This window comes from Prorops nasuta, unplaced genomic scaffold (assembly GCF_024137725.1).
Source record: "Prorops nasuta isolate Cenicafe-Biocafe unplaced genomic scaffold, Cenicafe_Pnas_1.2 PNAS00004, whole genome shotgun sequence".
Taxonomy (NCBI): domain Eukaryota; kingdom Metazoa; phylum Arthropoda; class Insecta; order Hymenoptera; family Bethylidae; genus Prorops; species Prorops nasuta.
Window position 1 is genome coordinate 2034138 of NW_027116801.1, and position 16557 is coordinate 2050694.

Consider the following 16557-nt stretch of genomic DNA (forward strand, 5'->3'; position numbering starts at 1 on the left):
TTGGAGATGGCCTATCCATAATGAAATTTCATCCTGCTTCCTTTGCTACCCCCCATCCTTCCTCCTTCTCCGCCTTCGCATCCTCCATAGCATCCACCAATCAACGATTGAATCGCCTCTGTCGCCTTTTGAATTCCAACAAGCATCCAATTCCCTCATTCGATTTCTATCCAGCTATCTAAGCTATCGTCGATAAATGATACCCCTCGATAAAACTGCACTTCTGGATCTATTCCTGATAGATGCATCCATCTAATTTCTTATACTCCGATTCATTACGACTCGTGGAATTGATGGAAGAAGAATCTCAACGTTCCCCGACAATTTTTCCATAGAACCAATCTTGCAAGAAGAGTTTTACAACTTGCTACGATCGATTCGAAAATTTTACTTGAATTTACATAATCCTTGCTTTCGATAAGTATCGCAGGGATTAGGAGTTACACGAGAGAAGTATTTTTTGTTTTCATTGGAATAGGATGAGGAAAAGTTTTGACCAATTCAACCACTTCTCTCAAATCAGTTAAACTTGTCAATGCTTTAGGTGCAGTGTTATATGGGTGTTTCAAGGTTTTGGATTGAGTACGAAACCCTTTCTTCAGTCACCTAATCTTGAAGTTTCAATCTGATCCTCTTATGGAGTGTACAGTGCGAGTAATCCTCGGCTTTTGAAACTACGAGCAAACTGGATTACGTTTAATCGTCGAAACGAGTTACCAGCGAAGGGCTTTTCCTTGCTTTTACTTTTTTCAAATTTTGTATACTGTATATGTCCTCTCGTCGCATCTACATAAGAAGACCAAGGGCCCATCGAGTCCCAACATATTTCTAGCTTACGGTCATAAATCTCGAAATAATCCCTTCCATCAAGGCAAGGGTCGAGCAAAGTACTACGAAGACTCTGTACACATTCACCCCTCTCGATTATCGACAACGAATTTCATTCTGCCTTGCATGAATATCCTGCTAAGCCTAAAAATCGAATAAACGATCCATGAATATTTAATGACCATTAGACAAAAAATTAAAATTAATTGGGGTGGCGTGTTATTAAATACCGAATGGTCAAGGATACTCTATATTTTTAGCATAGTGCATGATAAGAGTCATTATGACGTAATTTGGTACAAAGAAATATGTTTTTTCTTCGATTTATCAAAAAGTAATCGAAACTTGAATAGATCAACGATATATTTCATTAATTAAAAATGAGGATATTAGTTTAATGTAACATTTAAGAATTTTCAGTAGTTAAAGTCGATGAATAGTCATACGTGTCGTCCAATAGATCCTATAGCTTGATTCGCCATTTAAAGCTCAAGAAATTGTTACACAACTTGTTTATTAAATGAATTAATATTGATCCTTCATCACGCAACACCACTTATCTGATTTATCCTTTCTAAAACGTGTTTACATCTTCTTACATCAGTATTGGCTCTACCTATGCAACTCGTAACACACTAATAGATTCACTGGTTATTTCGTAACTCTTCTGAATATTAGTGATAACACTCTCCACCTTTTTTTTTTCATTTCTACTTAATACTTTCTCTTTCGAGTTTTTCAATTTTGTGATTATAGGAAAGATTTCGAAATTGGAAGGAAATAAAATTCAGGGGATAATGTGAGAAGCATAGTCGAGTTGAATATCGTCTATGTCTATAGTACGAACATATACAGTTAAGAAGCAAGAGAGAGAGAGAGAGAGAGAGAGAGAGACAGCAACAGTAACAGCAGCTGACAGTAACTAGGGCGGTCTATAATGAACTTGTTCCACACTCTCGTGGGTGACAAGTATCATCAATCGTTCTACTCACGAATTTCAGGTGCAGACACTCCACCATTCATCTTTCGACCTTGCCTTACTAAGCCATTTAACGCTGAAAATCAGCCTCTTTCTTACCAAGCCTACCCTCTGCCATAATCCCTAAAAACCCCGAAAAAAATAATATAACACAACAATATATATAGCAATATTTCTCTTTTGACGCCTCCAATTATTATTATCGCTCATGTTCTGTTACATTTCAACCAATCAAAGAGATCAACGTTTCTCACAATTTATCACAAGATTATAAATACTAATTATACAGATACGTCATTTTTAATAATTAGCAAAATTGTAGCTTCGTGTCAACGTTTCACGATAAAGCTTATTTCAACTTGACGAAATTCGAATTGTCTGCTAAATCCTCTGTTTTTCTACTGCCACCGGACCGCTCTATTTTCAGCTCGCTCTGCCATCTGTTTTGTCATCGAACGCGCTGGCGCGCGACAAATTTAATACCGGCAAAAGTTTGCATCGGGAGAGATAATTATAGATTCGGTGCGCTTGTAATCCGTAAACTCACCTGTGCGACCATTTAATTACCGAGCAAGTCGACCTTACAATTCCTATACTAAATTATCGTGGCTAAACGTATCATTCCCACCTACGTGCATAAGCGTGAAATTGAAGAGTAAATTAAAATGCAATTTTTCCGAAGAGGCATCGATTTATCAGTATGCCATCCCAGTCTCGTTGTATTATTCATAAGGGGACGAGATTGCGGGAACTGTCTGATTGTTTATCGGGGCGTTAATTGCTAATTAACACAATAGTCACGCGACGCACAACCAAGCGAACTTGCATGCAGGTACTTTCGATGCAAGTTTCTCTCTCATCTACACAACCACCCTTCTACCTCTATCTATTTAGGTAACTACTTTAACAAACATAAGTCATCAACTCTTCGTACTCTTTTCTACTCTCATGCATACCCTCACATCTTTAAATTATCTAGTTACCAATTACTGCTATATTATCACGTTATACCTCAACTCCTAGTTTTTCATTATTTATTTGCTAACTTTTTTTATAAAACATGAACTATCAATCGTTTCTCAACCCCCACCCCTTTATATTAGATTAGAATGTTTATCCAATCACTTTCATATTATCTTGTTACCCCAAACCACTTTTTGCAATATTTATTGACAAACTGCTTTAGAAAACGTGGACCATTAATTCTTTTTTAATCCTACCTTTCCCATTTTACATTATTCTTTTTTCCAATCACTGCGATATAAGCTCGTTATCCCACCCCTTTCTTACGCTGTTTATATTCACAAATTGCTTTAGAAAACGTAGACCATCAATTTGTTCTCCATCACGTCCCTCCCTCCTCATTTACTACGTTATATATTTTTTTCAATCACTGCAATTTTATTTAATTATCCCAATCACCCTTTTACGCCACCTTTTTCGCTGTCCCTCTTCGTTTAACACCAAACGTACTTACATCGATTCAATCATTTCAGTGACTGTCAGCGAGTCCTCTTTGAAAATCATTGCACCGAGCGGTAATCGAATCTCGCCAACGAGGGACTTTGTCATTTTCTATCACCTTCCAAAGCCCCCCTCCCCCCTTTTTACCTTGCACAACGGCTCTCACAATTCAAACTTTAAAATCGCTCGAGTGGCCAATTTGGAAAATTCTTAACATTTTTCAAATCTCGTCCTAACGAGAGTCATATATTTGGCAACCTTATCAAATGACGATACAGTGACTTGTCTGATCGAACTGGTTGGTGCGTACAATAAATTCTGGGTGAAATAAAATTTTTTCCTAGTGGCCCATTGTATTTTCATAATTTTCGCATTGCCAATAGAACGTGGTGTACTTTCCAACCTATAACGTTATACTCTCACAGCGGATATATCGTTCGCTCTCGGATTGGATTTCAGCCCTATGAACTATGTGCCATCTGAGGGGAAATTAAAGCCTAGGATTCTCTCCCTGGGGTAAAGCCGTATTAGTGCCATCGCGTAATTGCGATTCATGAACGCTTATAAGAGTATCTTGCATTACCAGCTGATCCAGTTTTAATCAGACGCGTATAGAAATTAGACGACTCTCTTTCCGAAATTAGTTTATAATTCTTTGTTTTTTATGATTTGCTTACCGTACTCAACTAACCAATAAATTCACGATAAATTGCAAAAACAATTCTTTTTCAAAAGTTCAAATTTATTAATTTGTCACCTTAACGAGCCAAGTAAATTCCGATCATTTTTTAAACGTTATTTTTCGAGAAATTTTATATTTTCAACGCACACACACACACATAGCTCTTTACCTCATAATTACATACATTTTGCTCTCCTTTATATATAGATCAAAATAGTAAGTTTAATATTTATATAAACGTGCATCTGTTTTTCCAACTCTTCGAATGACACTTGGAGAGCAAAAATTAACTGCGCACTTTCCGACGCCTCGCTTTCTTGATATTTTCAAGCGTAAATAAAATGTTCCACAAAGCATAGCATTTCTCTGGCTCTTTTGTCAAGTTCAAGTGGTACAAAAGGTAAAAATTACAAGTACCATAAAAGTAAATGCTAGGTAGACGTCTATGGAAAATGATTTTAAACTGTGTTTAACCAAAGGTACGGAAAAGCTCAAAGGTATCTCGTCCATTTGCCTACCAAATGTATTTCCTTTTCTTGTGATGAGGACATATTTGCTAATTATCTTACTCAAGAGGTAAATGTGCTTTTAATCAAAGTAAGACTCTAATACCTTTTGACAAACGAGCTTTCTTAATATTGAGAAAGATTCTTGAACGAAGCTCGTAAACCAAAAGTGATATACTACAGTAAATAAAATATCATATATGGCTATATAAAACAACTATATATATATATACAATAAAATTGCATTTGTGCAGGATATTCTAGGGATGGTCGAACAAATCAGTTTTTGTGGCTTTTATCGACTTTAATTCCATACAGTTAAATCCTAGTCTTTTCTGGAGAGACGAGGGGTGGAAACCAGTAGAAATAATTTGATATATAACCCAGCAGTAATAAAGCATCGAGTGTTCCTCTGATCGTGGCTCGAGTATAAAAAAGGGACAGGTCTTAAAATCGGCAATAAAATTTATCCAGTTTAGTAATTTCGTGGGAAAAAGTTATCCGTTTGCCGGCAAGCTAGTCGTAAAGTGGAACAGTGTCGTGCAACGATTTCTCAGAGAAAAACACACTGTCCAACTACTTTAGAAATAATGAGCACTGGCAGTTTTTCGTTGCCCAGCTGGTGAGCGTTGGTCCGTGTCTTAATTAGATAGTCGTTGAATTTTTCGAGTGTATATTCTCCACGAACTTCCTTAATGAGATTGGTGAGATTCGTAAATGACCAGGACACTTTTCTCCAAGCATTGTTTGTTCTGCAATAATTCTAGTTTTTTCAACAAATTTCCATCACGTAAGTGGAAAAAATCAAACCATTTTTTTAAATAATAAAACGAATATGGACGAACTGTGAAATAAAAATTTCTGGTGTTTTATCGCGAGGGCTAAGAGGAAGAATTTGGGGGAGAGATGTTGTAAAATTGTTAATAATAACAAAACAAATTCATAAAGCTGAAGTTGGCAGTCACTTTTCCAGCAAGCAGTTTGGATTTCAATTAGATGTTAAAATTTTGATCTTAAACAGCCGCGTACTTGAAAAAAAAACTACTCTAACGTATTCTCCGGATAATTCGCTATAAGAATATGCATCTTAAAAAAATTGAAAAAATTTCCTCTTAAGTAGGCATTGTCTTTAGTATACTAAAGACACAATGCCTACTTAAGAGGAAATTTTTTCAATTTTTTTAAGATGCATATTCTTATAGCGAATTATCCGGAGAATACGTTGGATCAGTTTTTTTTTTAAGTACGCGGCCGTTTAAGAACAAAATTTTAGCATCTAATTGAAAAATTCAAACTGCCTGCTGGAAAAGTGACTGCCAACTTCAGCTTCATAACAAATTCAAACAACCCGTTTTCTTGACTGTTGGTTCAAATCTACTTCTCTTTGGATGTTTAAAAGGAGTTACGAACATATCGAGTTGATATGGGGACATAAAATGTCTACGACGATATACGGCCAAAACGCTCCATTCCAAGTTTGCAATAATGGCACGCATTCTTCTAGTCGAAAAAGACTACGACTCTACGTGGCTATCGTAAAAATTAATTGAAGCATATACAACGCGTTACGATAACACTGGGAAGGATTCTATGAGGGATGAAATTTTAAACAGTCTTTAATAATAAACATGAGGTCGAAAAAACTGGAAATAAAAATTAAAAAATATACATCCAATGTAATAAATTTTATCAAATTGAATTGTTGCATGACAAATCATTATTTTGCCACGTGGTTGTACACGTGTTTAAAAATACGTTATCTATAGCCGCTTAAAACGTGTCCCAGTGTCATTATGACAAGGTATCGTGTTTCAAAGGCAGATCGTGAACAGCATTGGAATACGCGTAACAAATATTCATAAGCTCATAAATTATGGAACGTGCGATAAAATTCACTTGAATTCCTTTCTTCTAATGGATTAGTCGAATATTTAGTTTCCAGATGTAATTTTTAAACTCTTTGGCTGAAGATTTCTTGTATTTTTTTTTAATTCCTGCTGTACTCTCCATTGAGAAGATGGTCGTATTCTTCAAGTTATAAAAACAATGAAATACTGCTACTGTAAAATCTCGAGAAAAAATGGTCGTATTACCGCAACGTAAGTTTATATTTTACTCTTACGATTGTAGATTGTAACAGCTGTTAAATTACTCCCATCCTGACACATTTTTAGCTCTTACTCGTTGGAAATCTATTCTCACAGAACGTTCAACCATAAAAAGTCCCATTTCTTACAGAAATGGCTCCTAATAGTTTCTTGCAAAGCTCTCTATCCTAACGTATAGATCCTTTTAAATATATCGACTAAGATTTTAAGAACGTTAAAAACAAAATACTAAAGCCTTATAAGTGGGGCCATTGTTTATTCTCGATAATTTTCTTAAGGTTAAGCTATATATTTTCTTCATGGAGAAAAATTCGATTTACCCCGCAGACCAGTTTTCGTTTCGATAGATTCTTTACGATTCTTTTTTTTTGTATCAGTAATGTATATACCCCTGAGCCAGAAGACTCTTATATATAAGAATGCTCATGGGTTGACAATTATTTTGATAAATACTTTCTTAAGAATAGGAATCTCCTTTTTATGCTGAAAGTGCCTGTGTATTAATGATGTATTCAATTCGAATCTCTCGCATTTCAATGGAATTTCAAAAATTTTTGCACAAGTTTTCTTTCAATTTTATTTAAAACGATAAAGTGTACGTTTGCTTTGAAAATATCGAATGTTTGTATGGCTCGCTTGGATTAGGTAAGAATATACTTGGTTTCGTTACTCGTATTTAAAGGGAGAAACTACGCTGATCGGTGGAATCACGTAGACTTTGATGAAATAGGAAATTGCTTCTTCTCGGTATTCAGAGAGCAAGCCTCAAGGGTTGTTATTGTTATACGACTCTTCCAATCTCTAAACAAAAAATATTACTGCTAATACTTTCTTCTTATATACGAAAGGAACTTTCCTTCGATAATCAATGAGTTTTAGAAAAATGACGAATAACCTTTTCCTCTGTAAAGTTGCAGCAAAAAGCTAGAAATTTGTATGACTAGTTCTTTCTTGGCATCTTTCAAATGAAATATTCATAGCTTTCAATAGATCGACTTTCCATCTAACGAATAACTGCCGTTTTCAGTGCGGATCAAATTACTTTCCTTTGAGGGAAAGTACGGAAAAACGAGGTAGCAGCGAAGAGAAATAAAGCTGAATTTTCTGAAAATGAAGTGGCTTGTCACTGCAATTTTCTATTAAAACGGTAAGATAAAGCTTTGCTGTGTGGGTGGAGATGCAAGTTTCAACTCTGCTAAACAAGTGACAATGGATTACCCAGGACAATATGAATGACAGAATAAAACTCGTAAAAACACAATTCCCAAGTCGTAGGGGATCTAATGCAAGAAGGCAATAAATTTTCAATTATGCAAACGTCGATGTACTTTTCCCAGAAAATACCCTAGAAATATAATATGGTAAATCTTAATCAGAAAGGAAGTATACAGCAAAAAGTTGCAGCACTGTTCCGAAGAGGCGAGAGTATTTATTATAATTTTAAATGTTAGAAACTTGTTGTTGGTGGGAAGTTGTGCTTTGGAAGGGTCGGTGATGCGAACTCTGCAAGGAAATAGAGGTATAGGGAAACTTTCCTCTTAGCATAATGCCTGGAGTTTTGGGAAAAGATTTCCGGGGGCGTGAGCGTGTGTAGAGCAGCACGCATCAAGAGTTAATGCTCCCCGACGTATAAATCGACTCGGCTGATCGATCAACGATGCCCTTAATCCATTATTAATCCTCTCCGTCACGCATGCCAAATCGCACCAAACTTTCATCATTTTCCTCGTCCTCTTCAGCATTTTTCCATTCGCTCTCCTCGCTTGTTTATTCAACGATTTCCATGCACACTGAACCGTTGCTCATCTTGCAGCAATTTTCTCTCCTTTCCCGCTAAAAGAGCCAGATCCTTCATTATCCCCTTAAATGGACGCTTGTGTTGAATCCTGCAATCAAATCCACTCGAATCCTCCCGTGCTTCCTCAAGGTCGACCGGTCATGGACACTGCAGCTGCTGTCTTTCAGATTCTTCGACGTTTCGACGCGTCGATAACTCTTTCTCTCGACACGCGTGTCGCGTTCGTCAGAAAAATTCCAAACCAACGAATTTTCTTTTTCAACAGCATACATGGAGGCGTGTAAAAAATGCTTATCTCCGTAACCATTAGAGATATCAATTTTTTGTACAAGACCCATCTATATGCAAATAGAACGGAGTTTCAAAAAGGTTCTGTACGAAAAATGGATATCACTGTTTAGTTGCAGAGATAAACGTATTTTCAAGTCCATTTACGGGACCCCCCTTTGATAAGAATTTTCAAGCCATGGCGGGTTGTCATCGCAACGTTCGCAGCGCCGGTTAAAGTTCAGCGCGATGTCGAATGCTACCTGCACCGGCAGGAGTTTGCATTGCCAAGCGAATTATCACGAAACATCCACAATCGCGTGTCAAATTATTCTGTATATCTTTATCGGTTTACATCTTTCAATATACCATGCATCCACTATATTATTACTCCCTATATATTTTGAGAAGGTTACACGGACTAATATTGCCGGATCACGAGCACGCATTACGCTTAATTAACCTATAAACCAATTCTCATTAATAATACCGGGCCCTTCTTTAAAATCCAACGCAAGGTTGGCCAATAATTAAACTATTTCCAGTAGAGACCAAAATAGGCTGCGTTGAGTGTTGGCTTTTACCGGTAGCTAAAATATAATTATTATTACCACGTTTAAAAGAATGTTCTTAGTTTATGGTCGTTGGTTATAAAATGTTTCGAGTTCGGAAAATGGTTTAAATAATTTAGTGGAGTGTTAAGAAAGGGTGGGGGGGGGGGGGGGTGTGATAATGCAGTGGGTACGTCGGAAGATGATTGGAGAGTGATTCGAAGCTTGTCAGACGGTCAGTCAAGGCCAAAGTGCTATTGATAGCATCGGAACGTACATTTATAGGATGATCAAAAATTCTAGAGTAAAACTGTATGGAAAAGATCAATGGTGCTGCGGAAAGGGCTGCGATCCGCAACCTGTTAGACGCTGATCGATAGGTCACGCTTGCTGCTCTGTCATTGCCAGACCAGAAAAAGCTGACGTCACTGATCGAATCCTTTCATTTATGGACGGATTTATGCCCGTGAACTCGCCAATCGTCCGGGCAATACGTCGAATGTCAAAGAAAACCACCGTCGATATACTGTACAGGGTGTTCATTTTTTTTTGCATACGAGTGTCCATTTATACATTTTGTTTAGAAATAAATTAATTTTGTCATATTTTTGAGAATCCATTGGATGCTCGTATTTGTTTGACCTTGGGAGATGCGTTGAAGGATCCACGATGGTCACTTTTGAGGGTTTTAAATGGGAGCCCCCCTATTTATATGCTTTCGTAGGTGACCTTGAGAATTTTCCAAAACACTATACAGGGTTAGAGATTATAGGGTGACAACCCGAAAAATCTGAAAAGAGGACACGATTTTAAGAAAAAAATTCAAATACAACATTTAAATATGATTAATATTTACAGAGTTACATAACAATTTGTTTGTGCGAAGGGCCAGTATAAATTTTTATTCAGCTCGGAAAATATTAACAATATGAAGAAATTCCATTAAAATTTTTTATAGAAGTAATAATAAGGAGGAAATAAGTCTAATAATTTTTTACTATATTATTGATATTTTGCCAGTTATAGAACAAAATGTTTGGATCTAAATTGGCTACTCAGATAAACTACATAAATTGTTATGTAACTCGTTAAAAATGAACAATTTCAAAAAATGTATAGAATAGCTTTTTAAAGATTTTGTAATTGGCAACCAAAAACTCATACGAAATTTTTTCGTATCATTTACACTTATCGAATTACTTAACAATATGTTTGGACTACATATACTGTTGTGTTACTCAATAAATATTAATAATACGAAAAAATTTCGTATGAGTTTTTTGTTGAAAATTACAATATCTTTAAAAAGGTATTCTATACATTTTTTGAAATTGTGTATATGTGAATGTACAGTCGGTGCAAGGAAAACTGTAGTGTTAGTCGGGTTGCTTCATCACTTTCCCAAGCTTCTATCGTTCGCATAAATTTTCCTCTCCTTCGCTACAGTCAAGTACACACAGTGATCTTATTACCAAAGGGTGCATGGTTGTAGCGAAGGTGGAAAACGGTGCAGAGGCGAGCGCCAGAGGGCTAGCAAAGTGATGTGGCTACCCAACTGATTACATAATTTTGCTGAACCAGACTGTACCACTTAATCCAAGCATTTAAGAGATTTTTGGATTTAAAGTTGTGTATAAATGTGCAGGGTTTGTCTGAAGTAGTGTGAGCAATTGTTGTACACACACACACACACGTGTATTCGCTGACGTATTTCTAATTCCATAACCAAATATATCTCAAAAACGCAGTTAAATTAAATTGTACATTATAGTGTTTTATACAACATCTATATATATATATATATATAAAATGCAAGAATACATAAAAAAAGGTTCTCATTTAAAAAACTTCAGGTGACGTCACACGTCCTTCGTCACTTCTTCCAAGGTCACACTGATACAATTATCCGACAAATTTTTAGAAATACCAAAAATATACACGAATCAATTACATTTTAAATAAAAAAGGATATATACATGTCTCTGTAGGAGGAGAAGCAAATTTTGGGACACCCTGTACATCGTCGAAGAGGAAGGCCCTCCCAATAAAATAGAAGCTTTGCACTCCCATAGTTTCCCTTCGCTTTCATCCTATAAGAGGCTTTCTCTCCCCTTTTCAACGTGTCTCGCCCTGTTCTCGATGCTGGAAGACCGCTTTATGGCCGGAATTAGGATACGCCTACGCCAATGGTGTGTCCGGGCTCGGAATACCAATGTGAAAATTTACTCGCATCGCGTGGCTATTTTTGGCACTGAGGCACACGTGTTTTCTATATCTACCTATATACATGTATATATCACACAGAGTTTGCGGCTATGGGAATAGTACTCTGCCCACCACAGTTTAACTTCCGTTCTCGCCAAAATCCTTTGAACATTCCGACGTACCAAGCATTGGTTCATACTACTTTCAGCTGCAAGTAGTAACGGCATAGCAATGCTCAGACACCTCGCGTTCCGTGTGTTGCAAAGCCACCCACCCTCTTACAGTGGTGTACAGTCAATCGCTTGAAAAATTCGAACCTTTATCTCCTTCTATTGGCTACGCTCGGGATAAGCGAGATGGGGGATACAGACTGGATTGAAACTTTCCTCGCTTTTTTATCTTCCCAGCGAGAATTCTGCACAGCATGCGCGGAGAGTGTGGGACGTTGAGAAGAAGCTGGGATTAACCACTGGCACGCGAATCGACGAGGCTTTTCGTTTTTTCATCATGCATGAGAGAGAGTTTTAAAAGCTGAGAAACTTTAGTCTGGCTTTTTTCTCAATTATTCGCGCAGCCAAGTGGCTTATACGTAAGCCTCTTTAACTTGTAATGCGTAGTCGAAATTTCAGACTTGGACAGAAGTCTTATTCTATATATATATACATAGCTGTCTTAAATAGACAAATTCAATGTGCCCTTACCGCAAGTTACTGCTGTCACTGAAGTTATCATTGAACCCTCTTACAATGGTATCTACTTACACTTAGACTAATACTAGTACGTGTTCATGTGTGTGTGTATATATATATATATATATATTGTTTAATCGTATCGCTTTCTCATTCCTTCAGTGGTTTCTCAAACGTACCTCCCCCCTCTTTCTCTATTCAACCCTCACCCATTCTATGTCTAATTTATTTAAAACATAAATATAAATGCACAGTAAGTATACACAGTTCTGTTTTGTTTTTTTATTCACTTTTATTCGTCATTAATTGGTTAACGATTTTTCTTGAATTGGAAAACATTTTGCCATCCTTTTCGGTACTTTGCGCAAGACTTTTCTGTACGTTCCAACGAGCGCTGGGAATTGACCTGGTTTATTTCAACGAGTGCATTGTAATTTAATCGAGGGACTTATAAAGAGACAGGGAGAAAAACTTTGTGATCCGATATTTCTTATTATCTCACACAGCCGAATATAGAAGAATGGGTCTGTTATACGTGGATTGGTGAGATAAATTTATAGAATATAAATGGATAATATGGAAGATGTCCGGTTAACTGTGGAGCCAAACCGATAAATTCGTATAAAGCGAATGATTTTATGAATACAATTATTATTCCATTTTATTGTGCAACCCCTTATAATTATAATTCGAATCATTAAGAACGAAGAATTATTTCTTCATAGGCTCTCACCTTACATTTACAAAATCATTCAACAACCATATCGATCAGAAATCACTTCGTATTATCGAGGGCCTAATCGAGGTTCCCAATTTTAAGGAATTTTTAATTATCAATAATTTTCTAATCAAGCGCCACGCAATAAAAAGGTAGAAGAATTTTATTTTTAAAATCATATATTCCTCCCATATAAATTTATCGGTTTGGCACGAGTTAACCAGATATCTCGATTATATACCCAATAAAGCGAATGATCCATTCATAAAAAATCGCGTTGAACTATTTTAATCAGCGATGCTTCGTCCGCTTATCATTGGTATATTTATTTTATCAGCACACCGCGGTGTCAATTTACTTCATTAGGATTTCGTAATTATTCATACATTCCAAGTACAATAATTATTCATGCTGAAAATGCGTGGGATGATACCAACAGCTGCGGCAGCCTTTTTTACGCGATAATAAAAAGATACGACGAGGGTAAACAGTTTGGCTCGTGCTACTGGAGCTAACCCTTAACAGCACCACACTTTTTCGCAAATGCATCGATGCACCTGCCTCCGCCGGCAATTACATTTATCTCCTTAATAGCGCTATTAATTTTCACTCGCTCGCCATTTTTGGTCTCATCATCGATTCTCCTGCATTTCAGTCACGAGAATGACGCGACGTTTCGTTTCTCGTTTTTTTGCACAGGTGCAGGGCAGGGTTGAAAATTTCATCGCGAAGCGGATCGCGTGCGTCTCGAAATGGGTTCAAAGGCAGACTGAGTTAGTTTTGACAGGCGGGGAACTTCTGCGGCCCGAAACACCAGGGCGTTGGTTAAATATAAAAAAAAAAATGACATAAGAAAAGAATTTGCCGACGTATTCAAATTACGATCATGTTCGTGTCAGGCCGTGTCATTCAAGCTGAATGCGCATGGCGTGAACAAATGCATTATGCAACATATATTTACCAACATATACATCGCAATATACACATGTATTTGCTGATTCCGTCTAAAATGAAAGTTTCAATGGCACTTGTCAACGAAACGAGCTTTTTAAATTTACATCTACCATTCTGCTCCATTAATGGCAATATATTTCTCATTTTCTTCAATTTCCTAAACTCTCGTAACATTTGTGCAGAATAATATTGCACGAGCAAGATACATATTAGCCTTAGAAAATCTGCGTTCTCTTGAATCATTTTCGAGGAAAGCACAGTTTTTTTTTTAATACACGCCATATTTTCATTAAATATTTAATACCTTACGTACACGTGGAGAGTAATATTGGTGTTTAGCGTTAATTCAACCAGGTTTGAACTCTTGCAATATTATTCCATAGCATATATATATACCTTGAATTATACAAATAATCTTTGTGGTTTCGCACTATCGCCACGTCTAATATATTAGAATCCTCCGTTTATAATTAGAGTCTCGAGAAGGAGATTGAATTTCGTGCTTTCCTTAGCCAAGAGTCTGAAAGCTAATTACAATTTTTCAAGATTATATAAGAAATTTGAGCTTTTTGAGTAGGCGTTAATAAAATTTTTAGCTGAGGTCGAGACGCGTCGGCGAAAAGTAATTTTTCTCCATCTTTTTTTCCCTACCCTACCCTCTTTCATCCCTTATGGGAGGGGAGGGGGTGGTCGGCATGACTACAGCCAAAGCTGCTAAAAGCCAGACAGCGTCGACTGCTCATATTTCAGAAGCAGCTCGAACAACGAAGATTTCGATTCCGTCGAAAAAACTCGGCGAGAATTCGCGTGAGAACGGGACCGTTTATTTGCATTTTTCTATTCGCTTGAGAATTTATCGACGTTACTGCGTCGTATAAGCGCGATATAAGCGCCCGATAACCACCGCTATACGAGGCAAGAAAATTTATCGATTACCATTTTTTACAAAGCTTCATTACTGGGACCGTGTAATTGTGCCAGTAGCCATTTCACCGTATTCGCTTTTCACCACTTTATCCGATTCTTCATGATTGATACACTTTTTTTTATTACCCCTGCTCGTACATAGTCACGACTCTACTTTGCTCGACGCAGCCAAAGCCGCGTTTAAAAATTTGCATCAATCTCCGTCAGATTCTTTGTCCTGCATTAGCTGCTGTGTACCGATAAAGGTTTGAAAAGTTTTATTTTAAGAAAAAATAAAGCCAAGGGACGCAGGGACGTGGCTCAAGGTTATTTTAGGGGATTATTGCGAATGATTCAGTGGTGTTATGCTTGATTGCGTGTTGCATCCAGAGAGAGGGAGAGAGAGAGAGAGAGAGAGAGAGAGAGAGTAATGCGCAATAACGACGCGATTCATGCGAATATTAATAAAGACGAACAGGATCCATGCTATGCAAACCCCTGTGGAGGGTGAGATTTCCCGCGTCACGTGAAAAAACGAAGCCAAACATAACTGCGCATTACATACATTCACATGCTGCTACGTTAACGATTAAAATTTCAATGCTGCATTCAACTAAATTATATCGCACACGTATATACGAATCTTCCGCTGCAAACGAAAAATTTCCCATGTGTTACGGAAACTATTTATGTTTTCCGTCGTTTTACAAAAAATATCAGTCGAGCTCCGAAGCACTGCGGGAAAACTAGTTGGTGTATATTGTTAAAATTTAACAGATGAACTTTATATTCGTGGATTCGTGACAAAAAAAAATAATAATAATCAAGGCCTTGCACGGTTCATCGAAACTCGTCGCTTAACACGATCGCGTAACTTTCGACGCTCGAGGCGCAAATTTACCACGAGTTTACCGAGCAGCGTGGAGTCGTAATGAAGGAACGCTTGAAATCGCGCAAGATCATAGTATGGACGAAATTGGGCGACTGTGCAGGGATGAATGGGTCGTTTCGTTCATCCCTTTTCAAGGATAAAATAAAAACTGCGCGGGAAAAGGATCGACAAATATTAACGGTGACCGAGTGTTGCGGCTCCCACCCTCGATGATCGTTCAAAACATTCTTTTCGAGCCCCCGCACCCCTCGAAGGGTCTCGGCAGATCTGGTGTACCGTTTGTTCCTAAAAACCCTAAACCTACGCTTGAAATTAATCCTACGCTCAAAGCGAAAGCCGAACTCGTGCAACGAGACTCCGCAGGTAGGGATGTTGCTTAAACTCTGGAGAAACTTAGTTGGATGGTTTTAGCCGAAGCACGATCGTCCAGAAACTTCCAGCTGCTCCACTATGCATTATTTCTTCGGCTCGACGCGTAAGTGGGATTAAAAATTTTTTTAACGATATATATAACGATATACCACGCAAATCACGAGTGTCTTTTCGGTTGGTCCAATCAACATCGAGTTCCGGAAAATTGAAGAATTTTTAAAACAAAAATCGCTCCTCCCACTAATTCGATCCGTAACGATATCAGTCAAGCTCAGGCGTGACTGCGATAAGTAACATATTTGCTTGGTTGAACGAGCCAATCCGAGTACAAATAATCAATATTGTGTCCAGCGTGTTATGAGATGCATTAGTGGGAAGCCCTAGGTAAATCCACACACGTGTAGCTGCTCGTTATTTTATTGTTAGCACGGTCCACGGGTCGAAAGAAAATTGCTGGCTTAAAATATCGTGCACGGTGGACCGGAGGAAGCTCGTGGTTCAAAAGTTTGTCGAGGGACGGTTTGCTCCGTGCCACTGTCCCGTTGCTGATGAGTGGAAGGTCAAAGGTCGACGGAATAACGTCGACCCAGATTGGCTCAGCTTTCTCCGTCCGTCGTATCGTTTAACGATGAGCCACT

The 16557-nt window shown here is 37.6% G+C and overlaps 1 protein-coding gene across 1 annotated transcript in view; it reads left to right on the top strand.

Annotated features, from left to right (window-relative positions):
- The window catches only part of LOC136772977 (octopamine receptor beta-1R-like), a 50625-nt gene that overhangs the window by 21512 nt on the left and 12556 nt on the right, over positions 1–16557 (top strand). The window lies entirely within an intron of this gene.